Source organism: Macrotis lagotis, chromosome 3 (assembly GCF_037893015.1).
Source record: "Macrotis lagotis isolate mMagLag1 chromosome 3, bilby.v1.9.chrom.fasta, whole genome shotgun sequence".
Classification (NCBI taxonomy): Eukaryota; Metazoa; Chordata; class Mammalia; order Peramelemorphia; family Peramelidae; genus Macrotis; species Macrotis lagotis.
Window position 1 is genome coordinate 219,491,227 of NC_133660.1, and position 6,000 is coordinate 219,497,226.

Below are 6,000 nucleotides of genomic sequence, written 5' to 3' on the forward strand. Positions count from 1 at the left end.
AGTCAACCTGACAAGACAAAACCAGAAACTATATGAACACAATTACAAAACACTTTTCACACAAATAAAGTCAAATCTAAATTAGTGGAAAAAATGTCAATTACTCATCGGTAGGCCAAATTAATTTAATAAAAATGGCAATTCTACCTGAATTGAATCACTTATTCAGAGCTATATCAATCAAACTACCAAAAATTATTTTATAGAGCTAGAAAAAAATAGTAACAAAATTCATCCAAAGGAACAAAAGGTCAAGAATATCAAGGAAATTAATGAAAAAAAAATGGAAAGAACAGTGACTTAGTCCTACCAGATTTAAAATCATATTATAAAATGGTAATTGTTCATACTATTTTGTACTGGCTAAGAAATAGAGTGGTGGATCAGTGGAGAAGATTAATTGCAGAAGAAACAGCAGTAAATGAGTATAGTAATCTACTGCTTGATAAACGCAAAGACATCAACTTCTGGGCTAATAATTCACTATTTGACAAAAACTTTTAGGAAAACTGTAAGATAGTATGACAAAAAATGGGCATAAATCCACATCTCATATCTTATACCAAGATAAGATTGAAATGGGTTCATGATTTAGATAATCAGGAGAATAAGGGATAGTTTATGTGTCAGATCTATGAAACAGGGAAGGGTTTGTGACCAAACAAGAAATAGAAAACATTGTAAAATGCAAATTGGATTATTTTGATTGCATTAAATTTAAAAGATTTTGCACAAATAAAAACAATACAATTAAGACTAGAAAGAACATAGAAATCTGGGAAACAATTTTCACAAGTGTTTCTGATAGAGTCATTTCTCTAATAAATACAAATCATTCCCTAATTGATAGTCAAATTATATGAACAGAAAGTTGTCAGATAAAGAAATTAAAATTAGCTATAGCTTTAATGAAAAAAATGCTTTATATAATTATTGATCAGAGAAATGCAAATAAAAACAGCTCTGAGATACCAGCTCACACCTATCAGATTGCATAACATGACAAAAAAAGCAATATTATCAATATTGGAGGGAATTTGGGAAAACTGGGACACTAATGGTGGACAATAATGGACTATTGGTGGAATTTTGAAATGATCCAACCATTTTGGAGAGCAATTTGGAAATATGCCCAAAGGATTGTAAAACTGTATATACCTTTTGATCCAGCAATACCACTAATATGTCTATATCCCAAAGAAATCATTAAAAAGGGGGGAGGGAGGAAAGACCCACACATATAAAAATACTTATGGCAGGTCTTTTTTGTAATCTCAAAGAATTGGAAATTGAAGAGATGCCCTCAATTGAAGAATAGCTGAACAAATATGGTATATGAATATGATGGAGTAAAATTGTTCTGTAAGAAATCATAAGTGCGCAAACTTCAGAAAAGCCTGGAAAGACTTAAACGAACTGATTCTGAGTGAAATGAGCAGAACCAGGAGAACATTATACACATTAATAGCAACACTGTGACATGATCAACTGCAATGGACTTAGCTCCTCTCAGCAGTTCAGTGATCAAGGACAATTCTAAAAGACTTGTGATAGAAAATGTCATCCACATTCAGAAAAAAATCTATGGAGTCTGAATGCAAACCAAAGCATACTCTTTTCACTTTTAAAAATTGGTTTTGTTTTTTCTTTCTCATGGTTTTTTTCCCCTTTAGTTCTGATTCTTCTTTCACAACATGACTAATACTAAAATATGTTAAACATATGTATGTGTACGACCTGTATCAGATTGCTCTCTGCCATGAGGAAAAGAGAGGAGAGGGAGGACAAGGAGGTGGAAAATTGTGGTGCTCAAAAACTTTTTAAAAGATTAATGTTGAAAACTATCTTTATATGTAATTGTAAGGAATAAAATAACTTTTTTTTTTATAAAAGAACAGAGTGAGTAGCAGCAGCTCAAGCAGCTGGTAACAAGTTGGATAACTCTCAGTAGCATTCTCAAGCATGGAACAATGGTCCACCTGTGTAAACTGTGCCTTCTCCAGCTCTAAGAAAGAGAGCATAACTTGGGAGTACATGACTGCTAACCTGTTCCACTTTTATTCCTTTTTATTTTTTTCCTTGTATTACTTTCCAGAACCCTAGTACTAAGGCTAGCCTATTTAAACTTCACAATCTCTGGATTCTAACAATCTCAGGGGAAAAACTTTCATAGGAAAGTTATATTGAAAAGTTCAAATATCGATAAGGTAATGATTCTCCCCTCTTGAACATTTATAGATATTCATCATAAACAATCATTAGTTAACAGTCACAGATCATTAATCTCAATGTAACATGAGTACACAATATAAAACTCTAATGCAAGACAAGAACTATTGTATTATATTCACATGCAGTGACCAAATATATATATATCACATGGTGAAACATAATTCATGCACTTGTAGCTCTGTCACATAGAACTAAGAAGCATAATATGGTGAGAAGCACACAATATAACAAATGCATACATGTATGTGGATGTATACGTGTATATATATATATATATATGCATATATGGTTACATGGATATAAGACAAAGTATTGTGCAACATGTAAAATTATAGGATGTGGTTTCATTTGAAGCATCTATGTATGACATATGCTCTAACAAGTCTCATGAATAATCACATAATCTATCATGCCTTGAACACTATAATTTCCTGTGATCTTTAGCTCAATAGCCCTGGCATGGTTAAGAGTTATCTCTGCTTACCTTCAGACTTTATTTGTAGTGCTTTTCCGGAGAGAGAGAGAGAGAGAGAGAGAGAGAGAGAGAGAGAGAGAGAGAGAGAGAGAGAGAGAGAGAGAGAGAGAGGAGAGAGAGAGAGAGAGAGAGAGAGGAGAGAGACAAAGAGAGACAGAGAAAGAAAGTGAAAAAGAAAAAGAGATAAAGAGAGGAAGAAAGAGAAAGACAGAAATAAGAGAAAGAAAGTGTATGTGAGAGACAGAGAGGAATGGAGGAAGGGAGGAAGAGAGGAAAGGAGGGAGGGAAAGGCAGACAGACTTGTGCTTTGCTCCACAACACTCCTAACATCCCACTCATGCATAGAATACACCACTTCTGGTGATGAGTTTCCTTTCAAACATTCCTTTCACTCTTCAAACACTGGAGAAACATAACAGTTGAGCATTTCTGAATCTTTTCTCAAAGAAGATCTCTACCCCTTGTTGGAGTCAAGTCAACAATGCATTGTTGGAGTGGATGAATACTAAACTCAACTAAACCAAAACTTGCCAAAACAGGTTATATTTGGGACCATTTAATAATGACAGACCAGAGAATTTAGAGAAATCAACAAACACCAGTACCACAATGTCTACCCACAAATCCCCTTAGAAAAATCATGCTCACCTTGACATACTCTACATGTGGGGTGCCTTTCTTATCCAATCCACTGAGACCTAGTCCCTGCATCCACTGGAAAAGTCTTTCTTATAAATATCATTTGTAGTGGAATCATCATCTTAAAGTCTTTTGAAACCAGTGTTACTCATCACGTTTTACTCTCTCTGTCCTCTGACCTCTCCTTGAAGAACTCTGCTAATTATAACAATTTCTGCTTTTCAGTATGATTTCCTTTCTATTCAGTGATGCACAAGCTTGTTCCCAGTTCCTTTTTCCATTGACCTTCAGTTTATGTCCTCCACTGGCATAGGTTCTTTGAATGGCTGTCTTTTAAATAGTCATTCCACACACAGAACACATTTGGGGGCTTCATTCTCCTCTGCTGGGAACTATTGGCAAACTAATCTTAGTATTGCTGAATGCCCTCTGCTTTGTCAAATCCTCTGTACAGTCTCCAGAGATAATCCAACATTGTTCAGTCATATTTCAGCCATGTCCAACACTTTGTGACCCCATTTGTGATTTTCTTGACCTCTGTACTGGAATGGTTTGCCATTTTCTTCTTCAGTTCATTTTAAAGATGAGAATATTGAGGCAAACAGGGTTAAGTGACTAGCTCAGCCTTACATAGCTAGTAAGTGTCTGAGGCTGAATCTGAACTTAGATCCTCATGCCTCCAGGGCCAATACTCTAGGTGGTTCCAGGCCAGCCACCTAGCTACCCTATTCCAACATTGGCATTCTAAGAATTCCAAAATTCTGCATTTTCAGATGCAAAGATGTATATGCAATCAAGTATGAGAATTCTGAAGTTTTCAGCTTCTTCCATTCCCTATTATTCCACTGCACTATTGACCAATATCAGAGACTATCCAGCAAGGCAGTGAGTCCTCCCCAAGAGGTCATCAAATACTCCCCTTGAAAAAGTTCTTAGCTTTGAGTAGGAAGTACCATATATTTGTATTGAACATCCTCTAGTGTACCCCTAAACAGTTGTGAGAGGAAGTGTTGTCTTTCTTCCTAGCAGACTTCTCACTTCATTTTCAATCTAACCTTCCCTCTTCAGGATAATTTTAAACCTTCCTTCTATCTCCTAATCCTCAGTGAGAATTTAGAAATAAGTTTCTCGACATTGCCCTCAACTTCAGTCTCTCTAGGAATGGTGGAATATGCCACTGTTTTGTAAAATTTATAAGATCTGGGATTTGAATCCTGGTAATGTTTCAAACCCAATGCTCACTCTAACATATAGTATTTAGAAATGAAGTTATTGGAGAAATATTGCTATTTCACTCACAAAGAAAAAGGCATTTTAATTGTTTTTGCAATCATAGGCTCAGGTGTTTTGCTAAGTAGAGACCCCTGACTGTTCTAATGAAATTGGAGAGGAACTCTGCAATTCTGCATAATAAAAATCACTTTCTTTGTCTGTTGGAGTTGGTGTTTTCCTGGTATCCTCTTTCTTAAGTCAGCAGGGTGGTCATAAACCAATAGAATGGAATCCAACAGGGAAAAGAAAAGGGCAGTTTTCATGGGCAGGAAAATCCAACAGCTCAAGTAATTCAATATTTCAAGTCTATGTTTTCCTCATTCGAGATACTTTTTCCATCAATGAAAATCATGACCTTTCTATGACTTTGTGGACTCTTATGACTGGGAAAAAAGATCATTGCTCAGGATCCAAACTTTTTAAGACATGCTTCTTAACAATGAATGAATGAGACTAGTTCTCAAATGATAGATGCATGACTGGTTGTTGGACCAATATTGGAAACCTGGTAGAATTTTCGGGATGGACTCTCTATTGGTGCCCAGTCTTGAAAAACCCTGGATCACTTCAATGACATGAAGAGATATTTGGGGAAAAACTATAAGGAACTTCTCAAAAACTCAACCCTGGAAGTCTCTCCAATATGACTTACAATAGTAGAATCTTCCAAAATGGATCCTACATGGATACAGTTTTGGAGAACCCAAGGTTATCTCAAAGCCATAATGTCACGTCAGGAAGAGATATCACTTAAGATATAACTTAAGAACCTCAGAAACTAAGAAGAAGGAAGAGTACAACAAAGAAATTCTCCAATTCCAGCAGCTCCTCATTACAAAATCTTATATTCAATACTGGAAATACAAAGATAAAAATGAATCACTTCCTGCAATTAAGTAGCTTATAAACTTCTATGTGAAAAACATACATCACAAATAATCATGCAACCAAAAAAAATGCTAAGGTAAAAGGAGAGGCAAAATGGCTCAAGAAAATTTGAGGAGGGGAGTAATCTTGTGTTACAGAGCATTGATTACAGAGTTGTTAATGTTTTTACAATCTCAAACAGTAAAAGAAAATAACATATTTCTAGGTAAGTTCTGAATTATTTACATACAAGACACACAGACATAAAGTATTATATGTGTTATACTTTGTGGGTGTTATATGTGTTATAATGTGTTAGTATTATGTGTTATACTTTGTTATAATGTTATGGACTTCTCATCTTTGAATATTTCTCTTAACTGCTAAAATTTTCCTCCAGGAAAACATTTAATTACATAATGCCACTAAGATATATATATATATATATATAGATAGATAGATAGATAGATAGATAGATATAGATATAGATATAGATATATGTATATGTACATATA

At 34.8% G+C, this 6,000-nt stretch overlaps 1 long non-coding RNA gene across 8 annotated transcripts in view; it reads right to left on the reverse strand.

Annotated features, from left to right (window-relative positions):
* Window positions 1-6,000, reverse strand: part of LOC141518133 (uncharacterized) — a 161,730-nt gene that overhangs the window by 54,057 nt on the left and 101,673 nt on the right. The gene's annotated exons all lie outside the window — the stretch shown is intronic.